This window comes from Peromyscus eremicus, chromosome 4 (genome assembly GCF_949786415.1).
Source record: "Peromyscus eremicus chromosome 4, PerEre_H2_v1, whole genome shotgun sequence".
Classification (NCBI taxonomy): domain Eukaryota; kingdom Metazoa; phylum Chordata; class Mammalia; order Rodentia; family Cricetidae; genus Peromyscus; species Peromyscus eremicus.
This window is the reverse complement of record NC_081419.1, coordinates 53,330,875-53,345,168: the sequence shown is the minus strand read 5'-3', so window position 1 is coordinate 53,345,168 and position 14,294 is coordinate 53,330,875.

Genomic DNA, 14,294 nt, shown 5'->3' with positions numbered 1-14,294 from the left:
CTGCAGCTCATACTCCTTCCCCATTAGATAGGAGTTGTGATAACTGCCTGTATGAAAAGTCAAAGTGGAGATGAGGGGAAGCCATGGATGCATGGGATTTGGCAAGCTGTGTACTGAGCAGCAGATGGTAATGTGGCGTGCTCTGAGGTGTGCGGCATATTAGATTGTCTTATCAATCACCTGGTATTTATGCAGAAAGCATGGCACTAGGTGATATAAAGACTCAAACAAAGAAACAAACTTTGGGCTCTCTGTTCCCTCAACAACTTTATAACTGGTGATTGAAACTCACAGAGAAACTCACAGGAAAGGAAAAGAGCAGCTGAACGCAACCTGTCCAGAACGCAACCTGTGATGGGTGCTCTTGGTGGTCAACCTGACTACAGCTGGAATTAACTCAAACCCAAGTGGCTGGGCACATCTGTGAGGGATTTTATTATTAATTAAATCATTTGAAGTGGGAAGATCCACTTTTAATCCAGATCTTTTGAGTTGGGAAGATCCACCTTTCATCTGGACCACACCTTCTGCTGGCCGCCTGTAGAAAGGACATGGAGGAAGGAAGCTCTTGCTCTCGCTCTCCCTGGCAAGTCCATTCTTTCACTGGCAGTACAGCCTAGTGCTTCGAGAGTCTGGCCTATACTGAAGACCAACTGAGACATCCAGCCTTGTGGATTGAACAGCTACTGGATTCTTGGACCGTCCTTTGTAGACAGCCATTGTTGGACTAGCTGGACCACAGCCTGTAAGCCATTCTAATACTCTAATAACACACACACACACACACACACACACACACACACACACACACAGAGGTACACACACACAGGCACACACACACACGCGCACGCGCGCGCACACACACACACGCACACACACAGGCACACACACAGGCACACACACACAGGCACACACACACAGGCACACACACAGGCACACACACACACAGGCACACACACACAGGCACACACACACAGGCACACACACACTCACACATGCATGCACACACTCACACACACTCACACATGCATGCACACACGCACACATGCATGCATGCACAGGATTTGGCAAGTTGTGTATTGGGCAGCAGATGGTAATGTGGCGTGATCCGGGGTGTGTGGTGTATCTTTCACACATTGGAGTTTTTGTAATTCTTATTTCAAAGAGAGAGGGGGAGAGCTTGGCTGAAATATGATAACGAATGATCCAGCATGGTCAGCAGGGAGCTTTCTAGTATCCACAGGGACATCCAAGCCCCTGCCTGATATATTCTATAAGTTCTGTTCCTCTAGAGAACCCTGAATAATACACTACCCATTTTTAGGAGAATCAGGTCTACTGGGAGGCCGTACACCCTCCATTACTGCCTGGTGATCACACCTGTCTCCACCAGGACAGTCTAGGAAGCAGCCCTTGACAGCCATGCATCCAACACCCATCTACCAGCTTGCTCTGTGCCAGGGGCTATGAAGCCTGGGTCCTGGCAGAAGTCTATGGGAGACCAGTCTTCCTATGGCTTGCTTTCAGGTGCAGTTTGGGTCATTTCTAATTACTCTATAGGAATGAACTCTTCGCCTTTCAACAAAATGAGATGAGAGCCTCTCACAGCCGCTCCATTTTACAGATCGAAGAAACTAACCCACAGAGGGGCTGGCATATCCAACATCATACACAAAATGTACAGCAGAACAGGGACAGAACCAATTGGGAGCTTTCTGGAGCTAACCCAGGAGACAATCACCTGCCTCTGACAGCACCTGGCCAGACGAGGGGACCCTTCTGTGCTTCTGTCTTGGTTCCCTGACCAAACTTTCTGAAGATGTTTTTTCTGGCTGAAAGAACTGAGATTCCTTCTTTCATTTCCTCTGATGCTGAAGGCTCCAGAAAGGACTACAGCATTCCTGTGGATACTAGCAAGACCCCTCCTTGACCATGCTGGGCTCATCCATTATTTTATTTCAGCCAACATACCCCCTTCTTTGAAATAAGAGTTGCAAAACTCCAATGTATAAAATATATCTACTACAAAAGAGATTTACTTCATAATGTAATAAGAACCAACTTTTAACTTGAAAGCTGTTACAGCCTTTGAAGTATTATTTAAATTGTGCTGGACACAAGCTCCCTGAATTGTTATACAGAACGAAAAGGAATAGTTTCCTCTTGATTCCCACACATGGGCATCAATCCCCTGACTTAGAGCCCTGTGAGTGGGCTCCTTTTCTCCATCTCTCACAAGAAGAGGCAGAGAACATCAGATATATTCAGAATGGAGAAGGAGTGTTTCCTCAGAACCTAACATCCTTTTCACTCTCTTTCTCGGTCCTTCCACTGCTAGGGAAATCATGCAAAGAAACAAAATCCCACACATTTGCAAACTAAAAGCATCTATAAAGGAGTAAAATGGCTGCTGAAATGTTTTAAGCGCATCAATTTTTTTTTAAAGTATAAACATAATCCTTCATTGTGTTCCTTTCCGAGCCTGGACCATCAAAAGACACACAGTAGGCTACTAGATCAAGTACTAAGTTTTGTTCATGGTTAACAAATGACAGACAAAAAACTAAAATTGCTCCCTTGAAGCTGAAATCAAGGAGCCCTCACGAGCAGACTCATGCACATCCGGAGAGGAGAGTTACACACACAGTGTGTCATGGACGCAGTTCAGGGAGAGGTGCGCATTTCCTAGGGGTCGTGTTGAATAATGACAGAACACAGAAGCCCAACTCAATGTGTTGGATACACGGGGACACACACACACACACACACACACACACACACACACACACACTTTTGAAAACCATTGCCAAAGTCCTTCAAAGCCAAAGTCTACAAGAACACGTGTTATGGGCATAGCAACAGCCATTTCAAAATCACCCAGTTTATGAGTCCAATTCTCATCTCTTTTATCACTTTGGCACACTATTTAGGAAATAACAGAGAAAGAGAAATATGAAGCTAGAGACAGAAAATTTAATTAAAAAACAAAGCCACCCACCTTGCTTCCAGGGTCAGGAAGTACAATGGCCTTCTTTTGTAGCCAGATTGAACTTAGTACTGGTATGTCAAATGATCATGTATCTATTTGAAAGAAATAGAAAATTGGCTTTTAAGAGGAAATAAAGCTCCAACTTCTCAGTCCTCCTCATTGCAAGTCTTAACCCCTCAAAGATTAAAAAACAAAATCAAAAAACTAAAACTAAATAAAGACTACACTGTGGCTCTCTGTCAAGCAGAAGGCAGAGTCCTCTGGTTCGCAGAACAAAATAAAACGGAACAGCAATCGCAAATGCCGCTGTTTACAGGAGGGTACAGACCTTCAAACAACTCGCGCCCTCCCGGGTCCCTCTCCAAGCCTTCAGGGTGAGCTGGAGAAGCTGTACTCTCAACACCAATGTCACCATCGGCTGCTTAAATGACACGAAAGTACACTTAGTAAGGAGAGGAAAGTGAGTGACAGGATCCGCCGAGTCAGCTCCACGGCACTAGACCGGCCTTAAAAGCCCACACAAGGAGAATAAAAAGAAAAGCACATTTTGCAATAGAATAAATTCTTTTTTTTTTTTTTTTATTGAGACCGCGGAAAGTCACATGACCCTGAATGTAGCCTTTTAGGAAACCAACCGAAATGGTAAAGAAAGAAGTGTTGGGACTGCCTTCTTCCTCCTGCCGCCTCCCAGCCTGTCCCGCTGCAGTCCGCATTCTTCTGGGCGCATCTGTGGAGCTATTAAGTGGGATAATCCCTCTGGCCTTTGATACATTTCTGGACATGATTATTTCATTACTCGCAGTATATCAGTAGGATCATAATAAAAAGGACTTCTGACAACCTGCCAAGAGTTTTGTGGCCTTGTAAACACAAAAGTGCTCTAATAAAATTTTATTAAGTGTTAAAAAGTCATAAAAAGTGAAATAACATAAACTACAAAATTTACTGTCCTCAGCAAATGCTGAAAATATCGTCCACAGTAAAATTAAATTAGCATGTAATAGACAGAGAAGCAGTGTGGAGTGGGTTTAAAAGAGGATCCAGGGGAAAACGACACTGTAACCTAATCAGGGTCATGGGGATTTAATTCGGACCCCCACCCCCTTGTGAATAAATGTGCTGATTACAGACAAGAGCTCGAGGGTTACCGGAGTCTCGCACATTGTCAATACTTTGCAAGAAATAATATATTGCAGATTGTGCGGCATGCGGAGAGACCCAGTTAGCGTCCGGGGGGCGGCGGCGCGGGCCAGGGTGTCCACTAGGGTGCGCTGCGAGACCGGGAATCTCCGGCAAGGTGCCCACGCCGCCCGGGGCCTTGTACGCCTCGCCTCGCCCCCTCCAAATTATATTTACAGTGCGAGGGTCCCCCCCACACACACTCTTGTGACATTTTCTCCAAATCGGAAGAAAATGAAGTGTAGGTCGAGCTTTGCCGCAGGCAGCGCTCGGTCCCCTCGTTCGGATCAGGAGCCTGGGAGTGGGATGCGCTGTCCACCGCGACTCTAAACCTTGGGGAGCATGGGGGTCGGGGACAGACCAGAGCTCTTGGAGTGGCCGTCCACCCAAGGCGAGGCGGAAGAAGCCGCGAGGCAGATGTCCAGCTTGTCGCGGGCCACCGGGGCTCTCCAGAGGCTGGCGGGGGGTCAAGTCCGTTCCCGCTGGGGACAAGTGCATCTGCCAACTCCAGAGCGACATCTCCCCCCCGCCTAGCCCTGTCCCGGGAGCTCAGAGTGATCCACCGCCCTGGGGTCCCTGCTCCCCGTCTCCCTGTAGTCCAGGGCCACTCGTCTGGCTCCAGGTCGCACGGGCTCAGGTTGCCCAGGCGCACGGGCTCAGGAGGGCAGCTGCGCCGGGTTCCCCTTCTCCCCGGGACAGGTATGGACCTGCCGGGCCCACGAAGAAGGAAGGGTCTCCTCAGAACTCATCTTGGAGGCTCCGCCTGGGAAAGAGTACACCTTCCTCTCCAAGCTACTCCGAGGGGACCCTGATGGGCAGGAAAAGGCTGGAGCGCAAAGCCCTGGCCTTTGCTGGCCGCCCTCGCTTTGCCCGAGAGAAGTGCCTTCCACCCACGTCACCCCTCCCCGCAGCAGCGCCACGTGCAGGTTCGTAAAGAGACGGGTGTGCGAGGTCTGAAAAGTTATGTCTCTGTATCGTCCAAGGAGAAAGATATTGGTCATGGTGCCCAGTGAAAGTGCTTCTCAGCCGTAGAGAATCAACATGTCACCTCTGTTTCTGCAGTCCCCAAATGCTGCCTCTGAAGAGAGCGTGTCCCTGTGTTAATTGGAAGTTAGTGAAATGGGAAATGAGTGGGCAGTGACGTGTTTCGTGGCGTTATTTCTCCTTAGGGATGTCCGAGGTTTAAGGCTGCGTGTCAGAATTAGACATTTTGCCAGAAAGTCCGTGTTTTTAGTTCAATCTGAGGAAAGCCTGGAGGTGGTGAGTTAAAGCGATCACAGGGGCTCCTAAGGGCTCCGGTTGAAGCTTACACGGGTTACTAGAATGAAGACAGCTTGTAGTTGTAGTTTTCCAGATGGCAAGGACAGTTGCTTAGGAAGTGGCAAGGTGAGTTTTCAAGGAGGGCAAATAGCATCCCTAAGCCTGTCTAGATAAGTAGAACTCCCAGACACCTCCAGCTCTAGAGCAGTTTGCAGAGGACGTGACCGACCCTGGTTTTACACATTTCTTGCTATAGGAGAAAGGTGTTTAACTGTTTTTAAATGACAATGTTTCCTGTCATCTGCGAAATACGGTGTTGAATTTTAAATAGGTTAGAACATCAGGTTTAGAAAAACAAACGAGTCAACTGAATGTGATTTGGCCTTTGCTGTCAAAGGCTTTGAGGGCTGGCACAAACAGAATTTCAGGGAATGGATATAAATAACACAGTTCCTCTTTGAGGCGACTGTCTGCCTTTGGGGATGGGGCAGGTGGCACAGCAGAGGGCCACTGTGAATGTGCGGGGTCACTACTGCCGGTTCAGAAGTAGAGCAAACACCCCCGCCGCAGCTCAGCACAGAGGCAGGGTTTTTACTGCCGAGGGGTTTCCTCCCAATGGGCCAGACTCAGAGTTTTCATTTAAAATTTGTAAACTCGGTTTCTTTCATTTATGAAGCTCAAAGGGGAACTTTATACTTCGCATTATTTTGTTCTGTGTCCACAGTTTGGATTAAAATGAATCCATTCTCTAATTTAAAAAGTATATTCATAAGTATTAAAATATCACAATTATTTTACCTCTCTCTAGCTGGACAGGATTGCTGTAATTAGTCTTTTTTTTTAATTAAAGAAGATTGATACAGCAACATTCAAGACATGTAATGGAGAGAGAGTTTCCAAGCCTGTGTACAATCTGTATTAAATTTTAAGGTCAAATGTTTTTGTAAGGAAACTTGGTGATGCATATTTTTTAAATGAATGTAAGAATATGCTGTAAAAGAATGTTTTCCCCATACCATATCACCTCCTCCAAAAAGCAAAACATTCAGGGACTATTTTTTTCATTATCTAAAAATGCAATAATTGATATAAAGTATATAGGTAATTAGATCTGTTAAGATGGTCAAAACCTTTTAATGAGTTACAAGGAAACTAAAAACATTCTTACTTAGCCTTTTTTATATTTTCAGAAGTTGAAAAGGCAAGGAGTTTGTAAAAAGCATTTTATTACTGTAGTAAAGTGACCAGTAAAATGTCAAGTAATTATTTTTTCCAAAGTCAACTTTAAAATCAGTATGAATTTTTAGTGACTGGTTTTTCTCTTAAGTGCTCCAAATGTTTAATTATATCTGCTATCAGAAAAAGGTACTGAATTTTATTCAATTCTGTCTCTCGCACATTTAAAAAAAAGCTAATAAATGCTTTGTGTTAATCTTTTTTTGATAGCCATGTACTGGATTTGAACATGTGCCTTAGAGTAAAAAACAACCCAAGTTCATTTCTCTTTCTGGAATGTGGCATTGATCCTGGTCTCACTTTTTATGCACCCAGACTGCTATTGAAATCAATTTGGACATGACAAATGTAGGAAAATGTTAAGACAGTGAAAGTTTTATACTGAAGACTGTATATTAAGGAATAAAATAACTAATAGTTGAGGTTAAATCATAAAGTCTATCAGTTATTCTTTCCACGATCATTTTAAGGTCCCTTTGCACAGAGGGATTTTTCTTGTGTTCTGTATTTATGACCCTCTAAATTATTTTACCCTGCAACTTCAAAACTCAATAACCAAACACCAAATTTATGTATTTTTAAGGTGACTAAAGCTAAGCATATGAGAAGCAGATTGGTTTACGAAAGCAAGCGAGCACTGTAAATTGTATTTTAAAATACAGACTCGGCCTCAGTTTCTGACAGAAATCTCGTGGCCAGCTCATCACTTTTCCAGATCTGTTTTAAACCCACAAGGGAAAACTCCGTTTTTCCACATTGGAAGTTCATATTTGAGTTTCGTTAACTGCAAAATCACTCTGAAGCGAGTGTTTTGTGACAAGGGTCATTCCGTGTGTTGGTTCCATCGACTACGTATGAATGTATAAAAGTCTTGTTTAAAGACCAGTAAAAGTGAGGAAATTCCCAGTCAAAAGAGTTAATTCCATTCATAATTCTTCCCTGTCCCTGGCCTTAGGAACCTTGCGGTTTAGAGTGACAGGTCAGAAATAAGTTGATTTGCTTTGTATGCCGGAAGCAGCTTACTCTGGCCGTGCTGGAAGAGGCTTAACTTGATAAAAGGAAGGAATTTGGGCTAGGCTTTTCGGTTACCCAGGAATTTTCCAATCTCACCCTTTTTTCAGATTTTCACTTTTGAAAGTGTAAACACTGAGGGACACCTTTCTGTGTGTGTTCTGAGGTCAGATTGGCTTTCACTCATCTCTTTCCTTCCTGCTTCTACATCCGTCCAGTAATTCTTCCAAATCCTGGGGATGCAGAGGCCCTGCCAAAAGCAAACAGCATATGTGGTTGTTCTGGCCTCCACCACCTTCGCCCAGCCTTCCCTTCATTCTCAGTGAATTAATTTAATAAACCCTCAGGAGTTTAGCAGCGATTGATACAAGGTTCAAATGCCATATCCTCGGCCCCAAGGTTTTGAAGGAATTGACAAGAAACCCACTTAGACTTTGCATTCTGAGTTGGGGGGAAACACTTCGGAAGCCCCATGCATTTAAGCTGGGGGTTGGGACTTCCACAGACTGTTTTTAAATCATATATAATCCATCCACTCATTTCCCAAGGCTGCCCTTTTGTAGTAGTTTCTGCCTTCCCTGAGTTTGGTGTTCAGAGAAACTTTTAAACATTTTCGTTAAGTTTCTTAAACCTCCTGATGAAATGTAATTTTAAACCAGACTGGTGTGCCCAGAGAGAGTCTTTACATAGTAACTTCAATCTGATGTGAACTCAGGTGACCTTTTAAAAAAAATCTGGAAAATGTGGGTTTCAGGCAGAAAAGGCCGCCATCTACTTACAGTAAGGTTGGCCAGGACCGGTTACTACCCACCCAGCACGCTTCATTAGACTAGAACAAACACTGAAATGCTGAATTACTGGCTCCCTTTTTTTAAAAAAATGTAGGTTATTTTGTATCCTTACAATTGAACATTTGGAAAGACTTCCCGTCTTTGATGTACAGTGGCTTGTCACCTGTTTGGCTAGTCCCCTTGACAACTGAAGCTCTGTTCCTCCTATGAAAGATTCAACAACTCCATATCCTGGCTAGAGTCTCTGGGATCCCAGAGCACAGTGGTGCCTGAGGCTGGGGGACTCGCCTTTGCAAGCCAGCACCTGAGGATCCCTGTGCCAAGCTCCATTCCTCTAGGTCCAAGAGCCTAGAAGAAAAGCCTGGAGCCATACACTCACCTGGATGAAGCCATAAAGAGGTAAGCTTTCATACCGAGGGGGCCATAGATCAAAACTCACGGCTTTTGAGAATAGGACTACCTGGTGTTCAAACGTTCGTGTCTCCTGCCAGAGTGTAAAACAGTAATGTGCCAAATATGCCAAGGCTGGTGAAACCACTTAAGTCATCAACCCGCCGACCCGTGTCCTTAAAAAAATATGACTTTCAGTTGAAGAGGGCCCATATTACTTTATCATCTTTAATGATATGGAACCTACCATTAAATATCTCTAGTAAAAAAAATGGCCAGCTTTAAAAGAAAATGCTCTCTCTCTCTCTCTCTCTCTCTCTCTCTCTCTCTCTCTCTCTCTCTCTCTCTCTCCCTCCCTCCCTCCCTCCCTCCCTCCCTCCCTCCCTCTCTCTCTCTCTCTCTCTCTCTCTCTCTCTCTCTCTCTCTCTCTCTCTCTCTCCCACACACACACACACCAGTGTATTAGTATACATGTGACTTGTTTCTAACAATGACAAATAAACTTATTTTTCTGAGTTTGTACAGGGGCACACACAGCTCTTTGTAAACTATAACACTCATTACAAATGAATGTTATTTCTAAGTATTCAAATAGCTGTTTAATATCACTCCATCCAATCCTTAATTCTTGAATTCCCACTGCAAAGACTCAGTTTGTGCTCTTTGGAGGACCACCAGTTCTTTGAAACTTTGAGCTCAAATAAGGAATCTTCACAGAGTGAAACTTACAAGAGTGCTTTCATGCAATTATTAAGTAAACATTTGCAAGCTTACAAACTTGTGAGGTTTTCTTTCCAAAGAACTGGATTCATGTGTACACAAAATAAAGGCTTTCTGATGGGTAGATGCAAGGATAGAGGGGCTGCCTGCCTGTGAGTTTGATTAGCAACACCAGACAGAAGACATTCTAATGAATGAGTGTGCGGGAGGCGGGGGGTGGGGGGGGGGGAGGCCCACTAGATTGTAACACAGTTCTGGCTTAAGATTATGATCAAGTAAAGAAAGGAGATAGAAGTTGAGTGTGTCAAAAGGAGTGCCAGCCTAAATTCTGTTTATAATTCTTTCCCAATGAATCGGGGTGCAGTTTTGATGCCTCTGCACTTTCTTTTTATGGATACAAATCACATTGACCCATTTAATTTCTCTGCAAGAAAGTGTAGCCTCGGCAATAGAGGCAGCTCTCCTACGGGTGCAGGCACCTGCCAGGTTGCCCTTTCGTCATACAGTGTGAGTCACCCAGAGAAAACACCTTTATCAACACCTTTTGACAGCACCCATCCCAAAGACACACCTCTGATGTCTCCCAAGGCAAGGGACACTGCATCCAACCAAGAGGATAAACTCTAGATTCACGCATTTATTTCAAGTTGATCTTGGCCACTGTGAGCCAAGTGTTATACTCAGTTATCAAATGAAAATATTACTTTTAGTCACATGCTCCCAAACTTTTGAAATGTTCTAGTTGCCCCTTGATGACGTCACAGAATGCATGAGAACATGACAGGTGGGGAAAGGGTAGCTAAGGATCCCTACAGGCTCAGAGCACTAAAAACCACTTTGAAGACAACCAGCTGCCTTTTTTTTTTTTTTTTAAATTATCTTTAGGGAAACTCCAAAACCCACATAACGTCTACCTTAAAAGCATCAAGAGTATTCTAATTGGATAATAAGCATCCATATTTTCCTTCTGGCAAATGGAAAGGAATTAGGAATGAAATTTTATGATAATTATAAACTGTATTGCTGACCCAAGAGACAAGAACAGTTATGAAAAATATGTCTATGTATTTGGTATCAATGTGAATCTAGACTTTTAAAAAATTCATCTCAAAATCTCAAGCATCTTATTAAAGCTTAGAAAATCATGTTCTCCTTATGAAAACAATAAAACTTATCGTCATGATTGATATTACAGTGTCAATGTTGCAATAGGTGCTGTGCCCAATCCAGCAACTGATTTCGTCTTTGTATGTTGAGCTTATGATAAAGTAAACTCGGCTGTACATTTATAAACTTCTATAAATGTGATCTACATATTTATAAATCAAAGAATTCATCGAATGCAAATTTCATCTGTAAAGACAAAAGAAGGTAAAAGGTTTTCCTTTTAGAAGATTTTTTGCTGTCTCCTTGAATTAAGGTTATTAATTATAAGAAGGAAAAGTGAGTTTTAAAGTCTTGCAGAGCTGACAAACTTAGCTTTTACTGCTGTTTCGGGACAGGGGTAATCTAAAGTGAACTTTAACAGTGAGCAGTTATGCGGGGCATTGGAGGCACACGTCTTTAATCCCAGCACTCAGGAGGCGGAGGCAGGCGGACCTCTGTGAATTCCAGGCCAGCTTGGTCTACAGAGCGAGATCCAGGACAGCCAAGGCTACACAAAGAAACTCTGTCTGGAAAAAACAAACAAACAAACAAACAAACAAAAACAAAGCAAAAGAACAATCTCCCAAAAACAACAACAACAGCAAACCAGTAAGAGTTATTTAAAAACATGTTCAACTTACACAAATTTAAATCTTTGTTTGGGTTTGGGGCAATCCACTGAGCCAGGTTCAGAGACACCAGGTCCTGTGTGAGATTCCTCATTGAGAGTAAGATATGTCTGTCTTAGAATTAAGGCTACCTATTAGCCAACATGATCACTTAACTCTACAGCCTCAGGTTTCCAGCTGAAAATGGCCGGAGGACAGTGGAAAAAGGGGCCAATGCACTGCACTTACACCCGGGCTAGCATTGGCCCCCCAAATACCATGCTCACAAAATGAAGTCCTGGTGAGTACGTCTAACTGTGCGTAGTTTGTTCTATCTAAGAAGAGCCGCCTCAGTAAAGAACCTCCTCTGCGAGGACTAAGTGGAATATATCCGGATCTAACCTCTGTCCCTGAGCCTGGTTTGGAATCCAGCTTCCTCTTATGACCCCCAACAAGTTATTTTCCTAGTCTGAGTCTCAGCTCCCTCATTCATAAAATGTAGTTTAGAATTAATACCCCTTTGAAGTATGAGTGTAAGTATCAATAGCATAATGTTCACAGTGCTCTGGAACACAGTCTGATGCTGGAGGTCCAGAAAGAAACAAGGCTAACACTTGGTTCTCATACTTACGCATTTTCTAAAAATTGGGAGGTTGGTCCAGGCAGAGAGCATTTAAACGCAATGATTTCATCTTGTCTACAATTGGACCGCACCCTTGATGGAAAACCTGATGTCTCTGTGTTAGTCTGTCATTCCTCCCCCATCACTACCCTGAGGAAAATATTCCTGTGTGTCATGGGAGACCTCACTGACTTTTGCTTCCAGTCAAATTAGAAACTAACCCAAAAGCCTCGAAGCACTCCATTCCCATAAGATAAGGGGAAATCCTTGCCAATCCACTCTGGGACCTGTGGAGAATGTACAAATGGCAGCCAACAGCATCTAGAGCTTTCTTCTTTCTTTCCTTTCTTTTTTAAAAATTCTTCTGGGAAGTGACTTTTAGATGCCAAGATTGATCCTGTGATTAGTTTTTATGGCCAAGTTATAAAGTCTTGAACACAAGGACCCAGAATAGAAGTGCTGACACCCTGCAACCAGAGCCGTGTGACTGGCAACCCCAATTCTTCTGTGACTGACGCCCCAAAATAAACTTGGGATAATTGACACATGGTTGAGGTGGAGGGAAACTGATGTAACTTTTATATGAGTACCTGGAACAGTTAAGAAACTGCCTGATCTAGATCATTCGATGTTGCTGTCCAGAAGGCTCTAGGAAAACACCACCCGGTTCTCACTTAAAAGTTAGTTCACTGCAGTAAACTGAGACTTTGAAACTGGAGCTAAGGGGTGATGCACTGTTTTACATCGGCTCATTCAGTGGTTCTAGACAGCCAAAGAAAAGACACTGGAGTAACTCCCGCCGGAAGTAATCACTAAGGAACCTGTCCATAATATTTTCACTAGCAGAGAGAATGAGACAGAGGAAAGAATCATGTCCCCAAACTACAGCTGCTGTTATATATCTCATCCATTATTCTGGATGTCAGTACTGATGGTAGGGAGGTGTCAGTCACTTGTTCAGATGCCCAGATGTCACTGAAGCTTGTTTTCAGGTTACACTGGATGTTTTTATGGCAATTGCCTGGTGTTCTATACAGTTGGCCTTTTTTGTTTATTTGTTTGTCTGGTGTCTGTTTAGTTCTTTCTCTGGCATTTCCTCTTGACATATTTATTCTCAGATGGTCTGACCCATAGAGTATGACTCATTAAGCGTCGTTCAAAGATTGCAGAGTGTCAGGGAATAGTCTAATCAGGACTGAAATTAATTAGTATGTTTTTGGAGGATACTCATGTTTTCATCTCTTGTCTGGGTGGGTGAGGAGGAGGTAGATGAGGCACAAAGTCTTGTCAGCCAGGACAGGACATTCTGCTTTGAGTACAAAACATCAGATGATTCAAGAGGTAGACCATGAAGAGCTAAAGAGTGTAGTGTGTACCTTAGCACTTGAGGACATCAAAGGAAGAAGTCTCTGAGAGAACACAAAGAGCTATGAAGGTTCTTCGGAAGGGAAGCAGAAATTTGGCTGGATGAAAAGGATCTGGTTAGAGATGGGCTCCATGTGTTCTGGAACTGAAAAGCTCCAGGAAGAGGGCTTTATTAGGACCCTCCCTCTGCTTCCTGGTTTTGTTGGCCACGGGTGGCTGGTTTTCACTCAGGCAGATTGGACAATGTGTACACACTAAGATCTGCTTCTTTTAACATTTTGTCTTGTCCCTCCTAAATTAAGTTAAAATGATATTCTGATCTCACAATTTGCTTAAAAACCCTCTGTTGGCTCCCTGAGGTTCAATCTCCTGAAGATTTCTTGGCAGATCTTGGAGAACCAGTTCCCTCCTCCTGAGCCCTGTACAACTCTAGAGACCCAGGTTCAGTTCCCTGGGACCCCTGTTAACAACTGTAGACCCCGAAGCCTGTCCTATTTTCTCTAGTCCTTGGTGAAAAGCTCAGGACTTGAGCCGGGCGGTGGTGGCGCACGCCTTTAATCCCAGCACTCGGGAGGCAGAGCCAGGCGGATCTCTGTGAGTTCAAGGCCAGCCTGGGCTACCAAGTGAGTTCCAGGAAAGGCGCAAAGCTACACAGAGAAACCCTGTCTCGAAAAACCAAAAAAAAAAAAAAAAAAAAAAAAAAGCTCAGGACTTGGTTAGCCTATCATTTCTTCAGGACAAACATGCAAGGCCTCACAGCTCTTCCCTCTCCCTGCCCTAGGCATTTTTTCATAGTATAGACACTACTCTTTCTATTTTCAGTGTGTTTATCTTGATGACATTTTGATTTGCTCACATATTATCTGTGCATTTGTTTGTTTTATTTTGTAGGGCACTATTGAGCAAATGTTCAAAGCCCTCCCATATATCTTCTTCCCTCTCACACAGACAGAGTCATCCATTGTTGATACCATCCA